This window comes from Ranitomeya variabilis, chromosome 3 (assembly GCF_051348905.1).
Source record: "Ranitomeya variabilis isolate aRanVar5 chromosome 3, aRanVar5.hap1, whole genome shotgun sequence".
NCBI classification, from domain to species: domain Eukaryota; kingdom Metazoa; phylum Chordata; class Amphibia; order Anura; family Dendrobatidae; genus Ranitomeya; species Ranitomeya variabilis.
Window position 1 is genome coordinate 421,519,769 of NC_135234.1, and position 12,224 is coordinate 421,531,992.

The 12,224-nt window shown below is 46.8% G+C and overlaps 1 protein-coding gene across 8 annotated transcripts in view; it reads right to left on the minus strand.

The window, feature by feature from the left end:
• The window catches only part of RPH3AL (rabphilin 3A like (without C2 domains)), a 937,664-nt gene that overhangs the window by 382,798 nt on the left and 542,642 nt on the right, over positions 1–12,224 (minus strand). The window lies entirely within an intron of this gene.

The following is a 12,224-nucleotide window of genomic DNA, read 5'->3' on the forward strand; positions in this document are numbered from 1 at the left end:
CCTAGTACGTTTAGAGCATGCTGATATAACATGCGCGGAATCACCACAGTAGAAGCACAAGCCATTTTTGCGCCTATAATTCTGCCGCTCGCTTCTTGACATAATTCTGTCACATTGCATTTTCTCTGGCGTCCCTTCAGAAGATACCGCCAAATGGTGCACGGGTTTGCGCTCCCGCAAACGCCGATCAATCTGAATCGCCATTGTCATGGACTCATTCAGACCTGTGGGCGTAGGAAACCCCACCATGACATCCTTAACGGCATCAGAAAGGCCCTCTCTGAAATTTGCCGCTAGGGCACACTCATTCCACTGAGTAAGCACAGACCATTTACGAAATTTTTGGCAGTATATCTCAGCTTCATCTTGCCCTTGAGACAGGGCTATTAAAGCTTTTTCAGCTTGAATCTCCAAATTAGGTTCCTCATACAGCAACCCTAAAGCCAGGAAAAACGCATCCACATTGAGCAACGCAGGATCCCCTGGTGTCAATGAAAATGCCCAATTTTGAGGGTCACCTCGCAGCAAAGAAATCACAATCTTAACCTGCTGAACAGAATCTCCAGAGGAGTGAGGTCTGAGAGAAAAGAATAATTTACAATTACATTTGAAATTCAGAAACCGAGATCTATCTCCGGAAAATACCTCTGGTGTAGGAATCTTAGGTTCAGAAATAGGAGTACGTATAACATAATCTTGTAAATCCTGAACCTTCGTAGCAAGATTATTAAAACCTGCAGCCAAACTCTGAGGGTCCATCCTTAAACCGAAGAGATCAGAGCCATTCAAGGATTAGAAGGAGAGAATGGCAAGGCTGTAAATAGAGCAGAAATACAACTGAGCCAACTAAGTAGCAAACATGAGAGGAAAAAAAAAAAAAAAAAAAAAATCTACAGACTTCTTTTACTCTCCTTTCTTCTGCCAATTACTTTAACGTTGGCCGGTCATACTGTCATGATTCCCCAATGGCATGGGAACATCAGAGACACAAAATAACAGACTAGCTCTCGGGTGATGGAAACTCAAGCTGACCGTGACCTAAATCTACCACACAACTAACAGTAGCCAGGGAGCATTCCTACGGCTGCCTAAATGCCACGCGCCAGCCGGAGAACTAACTACGCCTGGAAGAGGAAGGAACAGACCTGGCTTACCTCTAGTGAAATTCCCCAAGATGATAGTAGCCCCCACATATATTAACGGTGAGTTCAGAGGAAAAGACATACACAGTATGAAGGTAGATTTAGCAAAGCGAGGTCCACTTACTAGATAGAGGAAGGATACAAAAGAGGACTTCACGGTCAGCTGAAAAACCCTTTCAAAAACCCATCCTGATATTACTTTAAGACTCCTGTGTCAACTCATGACACAGGAGTGGCAATTACAGTCCACAAGAGCTTCCAGTAACAGGAAAAGACAAAACTGTAAACTGGACAAAAATACAAAACAAAACAGACAAGAGTCCACTTAGCTGATCAGCAGACTAGTAGCAGGAACATGCAACTGAATGACTCAGGTTACAATGATGACCGGCAAGGAAGTGACTGGAGAGCAAGGCTAAATAGGGAACTCCCAAAACTGATGGAAGCAGGTGAGCTGAGGCAGAAAAGTAAACACAAGTCTCCAGTACCACCAGCCACCACCGGGGGAGCCCAAAAAGCGGATCACAACATGCATCATCATGAACCCCCTGACATCCCCAGCTTAACACAGACATTGTTTTCCAATCCAGGACTGGATTATGAGTTTGTAACCATGGCAGACCAAGCACTAGTACATCATGTAAATTCTACAGTACAAGGAAGCGAATCACCTCCTGATGAACGGGAGTCATGTGCATGGTCACTTGTGTCCAGTACTGCGGTTTATTCATAGCCAATGGTGTAGAGTCAATTCCCTTCAAAGGAATAGGAACTTCCAGAGGCTCCAGACTAAAACCGCAGCGTTTGGCAAATGACCAATCCATAAGACTCAGGGCAGCGCCCGAATCCACATAGGCATCGACGGAAATGGATGACAGTGAACAAATCAGAGTTACAGACAAAATGAACTTAGACTGCAGAGTACTAATGGCAAAAGATTTATCAACCTTTTTTGTGCGTTTAGAGCATGCTGATATAACATGAGCTGAATCACCACAATAAAAACACAATCCATTTTTCCGCCTATAATTTTGCCGTTCACTTCTGGACTGAATTCTATCACATTGCATAGTCTCAGGTGCCTGTTCAGAAGACACCGCCAACTGGTGCACAGGTTTGCGCTCCCGTAAACGCCGATCAATCTGAATGGCCATAGCCATAGACTCATTCAGACCTGTAGGCGCAGGGAACCCCACCATAATATCCTTAATGGCCTCAGAAAGACCATCTCTGAAATTTGCAGCCAGGGCGCACTCATTCCACTGAGTAAGCACCGACCATTTCCGAAATTTTTGACAATATACTTCCGCTTCATCATGCCCCTGAGAGAGGGCTAATAAAGCCTTTTCAGCCTGAATCTCCAGGTTAGGTTCCTCATAGAGCAATCCCAGTGCCAGAAAAAACGCATCCACACTGAGCAATGCAGGATCCCCTGGTGCCAATGCAAATGCCCAATTCTGAGGGTCGCCCCGCAGGAAAGATATTACAATCGTGACCTGCTGAGCAGGGTCTCCAGAGGAGCGAGATTTCAAAGAAAGAAACAATTTGCAATTGTTCCTGAAATTCAGGAAGATAGATCTATCTCCAGAAAAAAACTCTGGAATAGGAATTCTAGGTTCAGACATAGGAGTGTGAACAACAAAATCCTGTATGTTTTGAACTTTTGCAGCAAGATTATTCAGGCTGGAAGCCAAACTCTGGACATCCATGTTAAACAGCTAAGGTCAGAGCCATTCAAGGGTTAAGAGGAGGTAAGAAGCAGCTAGACAGCAATTAAGGGCTAGGCAGCAAAACTCTGAGGGGAAAAAAAAAAAAAATTCCCTTCAACACTTCTTTTTCTCCTGCTTCAGCCCAAACAATTAACACTTTGTGGGCCGGCTATACTGTCATGGTCCCAATGGCAGGGAATTTAGCAACATTACACGGGCAAAAACAGGACGCGCTCTAGGGTGATGGAACCTGAGCTGACCGCGATCCTGAACCTCAACACTCAACTAACAGTAGCCGGGGAACGTTCCTGGGGGGCCCCTAGACGTCTCGCGCCAGCCGGAGATCTAGCTTCCCCTATCAGAAGAATAACAGACCTATCTTGCCTCCAGAGAAATATTCCCACAGAAATAGCAGCCCCCCACATATAATGACAGTGAAATGAGAGGAAGGCACAAACGTAGTTATGAAAACAGATTCAGCAAAATGAGGCCCGCTTAAGCTAGATAGCAGAGGATACAAAAGGTGAACTGCGCGGTCAGCTTAAAAACCCTTCAAAATACCATCCTGAAATTACTTGAACTCATGTGCCAACTCATGGTACATGAGTGGTAATTTCAGCCCACTAGAGCAACCAACAGCAGAGAATTACATATCTGCAAGCTGGACTAAAAAACATGTAAGCAATCATGAAACAGGGAAATCCAGACAGCTTGTCTTGAAGGCCTAGGAGCAGGTAACAGAGACACACTGATACATTGATAGCCGGCAAGGGAATGACAGGAAAGCCAGGTTAAATAGGAAACACCCAGCCTCTGATGGACAGGTGGAAACCAGAGACCGCAACCCACCAAAGTCACCCAGTACCAGTTGTAACCACCAGAGGGAGCCCAAAAACAGAATCCACAACAGTTACTGTCATGGTCCCAATGGCAGGGAATTTAGCAACATTACACGGGCAAAAACAGGACGAGCTCTAGGGTGATGGAACCTGAGCTGACCGCGATCCTGAACCTCAACACTCAACTAACAGTAGCCGGGGAACATTCCTGGGGGGCCCCTAGACGTCTCGCTCCAGCCGGAGATCTAGCTTCCCCTATCAGAAGAATAACAGACCTATCTTGCCTCCAGAGAAATATTCCCACAGAAATAGCAGCCCCCCACATATAATGACGGTGAAATGAGAGGAAGGCACAAACGTAGTTATGAAAACAGATTCAGCAAAATGAGGCCCGCTTAAGCTAGATAGCAGAGGATACAAAAGGTGAACTGCGCGGTCAGCTTAAAAACCCTTCAAAATACCATCCTGAAATTACTTGAACTCATGTGCCAACTCATGGTACATGAGTGGTAATTTCAGCCCACTAGAGCAACCAACAGCAGAGAATTACATATCTGCAAGCTGGACTAAAAAACATGTAAGCAATCATGAAACAGGGAAATCCAGACTTAGCTTGTCTTGAAGGCCTAGGAGCAGGTAACAGAGACACACTGATACATTGATAGCCGGCAAGGGAATGACAGGAAAGCCAGGTTAAATAGGAAACACCCAGCCTCTGATGGACAGGTGGAAACCAGAGACCGCAACCCACCAAAGTCACCCAGTACCAGTTGTAACCACCAGAGGGAGCCCAAAAACAGAATCCACAACAAGGCTGATCCTATTATAAAAAAGTTTCTCCCGGCACATCCATTAATTACATTTCGGCGGGCTAAGAATCTGAGGGATCAGCTTACTCATAGCCACTAAGTTGGCCAATCTGTGCCCACATTCCTCAGCGGCGCTGTTGTCCGGGGTGGCTGCATCCCATGTGGGAAGTGTGTTGCATGCCCGAATATCGAACGGTGTTCTTCTTTCTCCAACTCAGATGGCACTAGGAATTTTACCATCAGAAAACGTATAACATGTGTCTCTATATGCGTGATATACTACGCCACCTGTCCTTGTGGCCTCATTTATGTTGGATTGACTACAAGGCAACTTAAAGTTCGAGTTAGAGAACATGTTTTAGGTATATGGGCAGCAGCAGAATGTAAAGATGTTACTACATTGAAAACAATACCTAGACACTTTAGAGACTGCACTCGTGTGACGCAGCACTGCTGAGGGTGCGGGGCATAGATCTCATTAACATTAACATCAGGGGGTGGCCTATCCAAACGCCTTGCACAATTAGAAACAAGGTGGATATGGACTCTGCGCACCATTCACCCTTACGGGTTGAATGAAAATATTTCCTTTGCCCCATTCTTGTGATCCATGTCTGTGTTGCGCATCGCGTTTTGGGTGTGTGATTTTGGGTTGTGCTTGTTTTTAACTTAAATTTTTTTGTTATTTACTAATTTTGCCTTTTTTTGTTATATAGTATTATGCCATCTTTGGATCCGCTATTGCATATTGAAGCCTTATTGCAATGTGGCTATTTCCGAAAAATATGAACATGTCAGTGTGTCAATATAAACTACTCATCATCTGGAACACTAGTTTTGGCTTTATCTGTATGTTTGGAAGTTTCTAGTGCTTGACCATATGGCATAAATGCTATTGTGTTTTAGTACATTTGTATGTATAGTTTTCTTTTGATATACATTGTTATCAGTCGTTGGATTATAGTTATGGGGTGTAAGAGTCATGTCGGTCTGGTAGTCGGGGGCAGGTATATCTCGCCCAGGTATTTGTCCTATGTGAATTAGGCCGCTCAGTATCTTCAGGATACCGAGGGGTTAATAAGTGCAGGAATAAAGGCTGACCAGCTGGAGGTTTCAGGTGTCAGCCTGGGGCACACAGAATGCCTGTCTGTGTGAGACAAACGTGAGTGAGAGCTGTGCTCATGATCTGTGTAATGTTAGCTGGGAGGGAGAAGCCCCCCCAGTTGTTAGATAGCAACGTATTTGTTTAGTTAGCGCCGGACAGGCTAGGATTTATTTTTATGTTTTGTTTTCTGTATTTGCTTTCACTTTAATAAACCTGACCTGAGGTCAGTCAACTTGGAAACCTGCTGTCGCCTCAGAGTTCAATGCAGAAACCACGTGACCTTTGACCCCAGCAAAGGCGATCCCGGAGTGTTTTGTCACATTGTGGTGGAGAATTGCGGGCAACGCGTGGCACAGGCGACAGTATGGAAGATGTGGTGAAAGCCCTAGTACAGGCCACTGCGGCACAGCAGGAAGCTAATCGCTTGATGGCCGCACAGCTGAAGGAGTTACTGGACATGACGGCTGCAGACCGCCAGCTTCTCCAACAGGTGGCGCAACGCTTGGTGAGCATGCCTGAGGTAGACCCGGAAGCAGAGTCCAGAAGGATCCATGTGAGTCGGTACTGGCAAAAGTTGACTGCAGAAGATGACATCGAAGCATACCTGACAACGTTTGAGCGGACGGCATTGAGGGAGAAGTGGCCGAAGGCACGATGGGCCGATTTGATTGCTCCGTTTCTCTCCGGCGAGGCCCAAAAAGCTTACCATGACTTAGACCCGGAAGTCGCACAGGACTTTGAGAAGCTGAAAGTTGAGATCCTGGCCCGGCTAGGTGTGACGACGGCTGTCCGTGCACAGAGGGTACATCAGTGGACCTATCAGCAAGATAAACCGCCGCGATCGCAGATGTTCGACCTGATCTACTTGATAAAGAAATGGCTGCAACCCGAGGTACTGACAAGTCCGGAGATAATCCAGCGGGTCGTTCTGGACAAGTACCTGAGAGTACTACCACCGGCACTGAAAAAGTGGGTGAGCCAAGGAAATCCCGCGACAGCGGATCAACTGGTGGACTTGGTGGAGCGTTATTCCGTGGCGGAAGGACTTCCTGATGATACCGCTACTACCCGAACTGTACCTCCTCCTCGTGGAACCGGTAAGACTGTTCCAGGGACTGTGGGGGAAGGAAAATTGCCAAAAACTGTGGGGGAGGAACACGGGACTGCTCGCACCCCGAGATCAAGGGTGTCGGACTCTGGTTTCAATAGGGGGCTTGTTAGGTGTTTCCGTTGCCATGAGAAGGGCCATGTTTCTGCGAACTGTCCTGTTACCACTGAACCCATGCAGTGCGACGTTACGGACTCTAAGAAACGCATGTCTTTGGTTACACGGCTAGTAAGTGTGAATGCGGGTCAAAATGATACAGCAAAACATCTGTGTGAATTGTCTGTAGATGGGAAAAATGTTGTGGCATTACTAGACTCTGGAAGTGTGGTGACTCTAGTGAAAGCCAGTCTGATAGCACGTCCAACTAGTCCGTCTGACAAGTTTTCTGTAATGTGTGTGCATGGTGACACCTGCTCAAATCCTACAGCGGTCATATGTATCTCCACTCCCTATGGGTCTGTGCAACACAAAGTGGGACTCGTTCCCGCATTGTTACAGGATATAATCTTGGGCAGGGATTTTCCTCTTTTCTGGCAGTTGTGGGAGAATCAGTTGCTCCTTCACCGTAGCTGTGAACCTTCCCTCATGCCATCTGGAGGTCCCGAGTTCCTAGACGAGACCCCACAGGAAGATGTTGCTGGGGAGGTTATTGATCCTAACCCTCAGTACCCCTTCTCCATTATGGCGGGGGAAACGGAGGAAATGGAGGAAACTGAGGAAACTCAGCGAGGGGCGGAGGCAGACAGCCATCCAGCACCCTGCCTGCCCGATTTGGGAGTCCAGTTGGATGACTTCCACAGCGAACAAATGAAAGATCCTACCCTGACTCAGGCTAGGAAAAATGTAAAAATGATAGATAACATACCCGTAGAACCTGACACTAGGCTAGCGTACCCGTACATGGTTCTTGAAAATGATTTACTCTACCAGGTAGAAAAAAAAGGGGAAGACACTGTGCAGCAGTTAGTGGTACCCAAACCTTATCGGCGGAAGGTACTGGACCTGGCCCACGGACATATAATGGGGGGACATCTGGGGGTACAAAAAACCACAGAAAGGATATCGCATTGTTTTGTGTGGCCTGGAATACACAATGATGTGCGTAACTATTGTGAGTCCTGTCCAGAGTGCCAAATCTCGGCACCTAAACCTCGGTTCTGTAGCCCTTTGGTACCCCTCCCTATCATTGGGGTCCCTTTTGAGAGAATTGGGATGGATTTGGTTGGGCCCCTTCCCCGGTCCGCACGTGGGCACCAACATATCCTCGTCATCATGGACTATGCCACTCGCTACCCGGAAGCCATCCCTTTGCGTAACACTGCTACCAAAACGATCGCCAAAGAATTGGTGCAAGTGTTTAGTCAGGTAGGAATTCCAAAACAGATACTCACCGACCAGGGGACTCCCTTTATGTCGAGGGTAATGAAGGAGCTCTGCAGACTCTTACAAATAGATCCGTTGCGTACATCTGTCTATCACCCTTAAACAGATGGGTTGGTTGAGCGGTTCAATAAAACCTTAAAACAGATGCTCCGGAAGGCGATAGACAAAGATGGGAAGAACTGGGATTACTTGTTACCCTATTTGCTGTTTGCCATTAGGGAAGTTCCCCAGTCTTCCACAGGATTCTCGCCTTTCGAGCTATTATACGCCCGTCGTCCCCTTGGACTGTTGGACGTCGCAAAAGAAACCTGGGAAGGTCAAGTCACTCCCTTTAAAACGGTGATAGACCATGTAACGCAAATGCAGGACCGTATTGCTGCTGTCATGCCCATTGTTAGGGAACATATGTTACAGGCCCAGGGAGCCCAGAGGCTAAGTTATGATAGAGGCGCCAAGGTCCGTACGTTTGCACCCGGGGATAGGGTGTTGATCCTAATCCCTACGGTGGATAGTAAATTTCTGTCGAAATGGCAGGGCCCCTTTCAGGTCATGGAACGAGTTGGAGAAGTGAACTATAAAGTGCACCAGCCTGGTAAGAGAAAACCAGAACAGATTTATCATGTGAATCTGATAAAACCCTGGAAAGACCGCGCTGCCCTAACAGCGGATCTGCCCCGTCCGGTTTGCTCACCTACCGTACCGGAGGTGCAGATTGCCGAGACTCTCTCTGAACGACAAAAATCTGAGGTTAAGCAGTTTTTGTTACAGAACCAACAGTTTTTCTCGGAAAAACCTGGCCAGACTAGGCTAGTGAAACATGAGATTGTCACAGAGCCTGGTGTCACAGTTCATGTGAAGCCATACCGGATTCTGGAAGCACGCCGTGAAGCCGTCTCCCGGGAGGTGAAGGCAATGTTGGACTTAGGAGTCATTGAAGAGTCGCACAGCGCCTGGTCCAGTCCAATCGTGTTGATACCTAAGCCGGATGGCTCTATACGGTTTTGCAATGACTTTAGGAAACTGAATGCGGTTTCTAAATTTGATGCCTACCCTATGCCCCGGGTCGATGAGTTGATCGATCGGCTGGGTAAAGCCCGATACATTACGACCCTGGATCTAACAAAGGGGTACTGGCAGATCCCTCTGGCCGAGGCGGCCCGAGAGAAGACGGCATTTGCTACACCGGAAGGGCTGTTCCAGTATATCTACATGCCGTTTGGACTTCACGGAGCCCCAGCAACGTTCCAGAGATTGATGGATCGAGTCTTGAGGCCCCACAGGCAGTACGCTTCTGCCTACCTAGACGACATCATAATTTACAGCGTGGACTGGGAAGCTCACCTCCGGAAGGTACAGGCGGTGATTGATGACCTGAGAGACGCAGGCTTAACGGCGAATCCCAAGAAATGTTACATCGGCCTTGAAGAAGCCCGATACTTGGGCTACGTGATTGGCAGAGGAGTGGTTAAACCCCAGATCGACAAAATACAGGCAATTCAGGGCTGGCCGCAACCAGTGAACAAGAAACAAGTTCAAGCTTTCCTGGGCATTGCTGGCTATTATCGCCGGTTCATACCCAACTTTGCGGCCATGGCTACCCCCTTGACGGATCTTACCAAAGGGAGGGATTCCGTCATGGTAAAATGGACCTCAGCGGCTGAAGAGGCCTTCCACAGTCTGAAACGGGCTTTGTGCTCTCAGCCCATACTAGTGACTCCTGATTTCAGCAGCGAGTTTGTGGTGCAAACTGATGCTTCTGATACTGGTGTCGGAGCTGTACTTTCGCAGGTAAGGGACGGAGTCGAACACCCGGTCCTCTACCTCAGTCGGAAACTGAATGTACATGAGCAGAGGTATGCCGTGATTGAAAAAGAGTGCCTAGCCATCAAATGGGCTCTCGACTCCCTCAAATATTACCTGGCAGGTAGGAAGTTTAGGCTGGTCACGGACCATGCCCCTCTCAAGTGGATGCATCTCTACAAGGACCGTAATAGTCGGGTAACCCGGTGGTTCCTTGCCCTGCAGGCTTACTCTTTCACGGTGGAGCACCGCCCCGGGGTGCAGATGGGGAACACTGATGCCCTGTCCCGAGTACACTGTTTCGAGAGTATTCTTGCTCGACCTGAGTGGTCTGAGCAGGGGGGGAGGATATGTAAGAGTCATGTCGGTCTGGTAGTCGGGGGCAGGTATATCTCGCCCAGGTATTTGTCCTATGTGAATTAGGCCGCTCAGTATCTTCAGGATACCGAGGGGTTAATAAGTGCAGGAATAAAGGCTGACCAGCTGGAGGTTTCAGGTGTCAGCCTGGGGCACACAGAATGCCTGTCTGTGTGAGACAAACGTGAGTGAGAGCTGTGCTCATGATCTGTGTAATGTTAGCTGGGAGGGAGAAGCCCCCCCAGTTGTTAGATAGCAACGTATTTGTTTAGTTAGCGCCGGACAGGCTAGGATTTATTTTTATGTTTTGTTTTCTGTATTTGCTTTCACTTTAATAAACCTGACCTGAGGTCAGTCAACTTGGAAACCTGCTGTCGCCTCAGAGTTCAATGCACAAACCACGTGACCTTTGACCCCAGCAAAGGCGATCCCGGAGTGTTTTGTCACAGGGGATATACAAGATAGTGGTATTGTTATTACTATATGTTATGGTCATGGTCTGTCTTCGTTTTGTGCATATGGTATACACTTAATACCGAAAAAGTTTTAATGTACCTTACCAATGTCTACATATGTTGTCTCCTTCGTTTTTCTGTGCATTGCCTGATGGCATTTACTCACCATATATTATATGTATGTATACAGTTTGAATATATTTATATATTATTGTGGGTTTGAAACTGGTATTTACTGTACGGAGATATATGTATACATATAGATTGTTTATTGTTAAAATGATATACATTGGTGATTGTGGGACCGGTGCAATATTGTTATTTATGTGGATATTTCTCTTCTCTTGCTTTATTTGGCTGTTGTTATTTTGCCATTAGTTATGCCCCTTCCCAATATGGCTGACCGGCGTTCCCTATCTTGCGCGCATGCGCCGGTGCGCTGAGCGGTGCACGGTCTCCTTCTTCCTGTCCGGCGTTTGATCACGTGGGGCCCCACGTGTTTCCGGCACCAGCGGCCATGTTGGAGACCGTATGTGCTATGTGCCGCTCGGCGTGTTGCTGCGGCGCGCAAGGGGGTCGCACACTTCCGGCTAGTTTTGTGTATATATACACGCACTAGAGTCACCATATTCACCCCCTGAGGAAGGAGCTGATTGCTCCAAAACGCGCGTCGGGGTTTGCGTCCGGCCACCTGCGCATTCTGCCTGCCAGATAGACATCAGGTATGTGCTCTAACTGAGCTGCTATTCATTCTGCTTTATGCTATAGCACTGGTCTATGATTATTCTAGCAGCTATGAGCTTCTTAACATAAAGGCATATTGCCGAACCTGGGCAGGGTAGGTGTGTGGGTGTCCCGGCCTATTTAGCATGACCAGTAGGAATGCATGTCTGTTCCTCCATCCTGCATCATTGCACCTCATCTGTTGGTTTTAATGTTTTCTAATAAAGATTTATAGTTTTATGGGACTTCATGGTTGCTTGTTTCTGTTTTTGTGGTTTGGCTTTCGTTTGGCAGCTGGCCCCTATCTGTCCTGGATGCATATTTATGATTTATCACCTCTGATATGATAGATTTATAAATTACATATATATTGAATATGCTTGCTTCAATAATACTATTCAATTGATAGTAGAGGCGGGGTTAAACATAGATCATGAATACAGAGAACTACATAACAGCAGCTTTCTAGTCATCCAGTGATAATCTCCTGCTGATAAAACAGTGATTTTATAAAAACTACAGCAATCTGCCCAATAAGTGAAACATCGCTAGAATCAGAGTCTCAGTCTCTACATCACGCTTCTCTCAGATCAGGTGGCAAAAACCTTGTGACAGACTTCCTTTAAAAATGTCTTATGCAATAATGTAAATGTTCATTTGAAATATCAAATGTAATTCACACACAATACACATGTGCACTACCTTATTTTCTTGTAAGCAACAAGAAAAAGTGAATTAGATTTTTCTTTGCATCAAAGCTATTTGATTATAGCCTATAAGATATTAAATTTAAA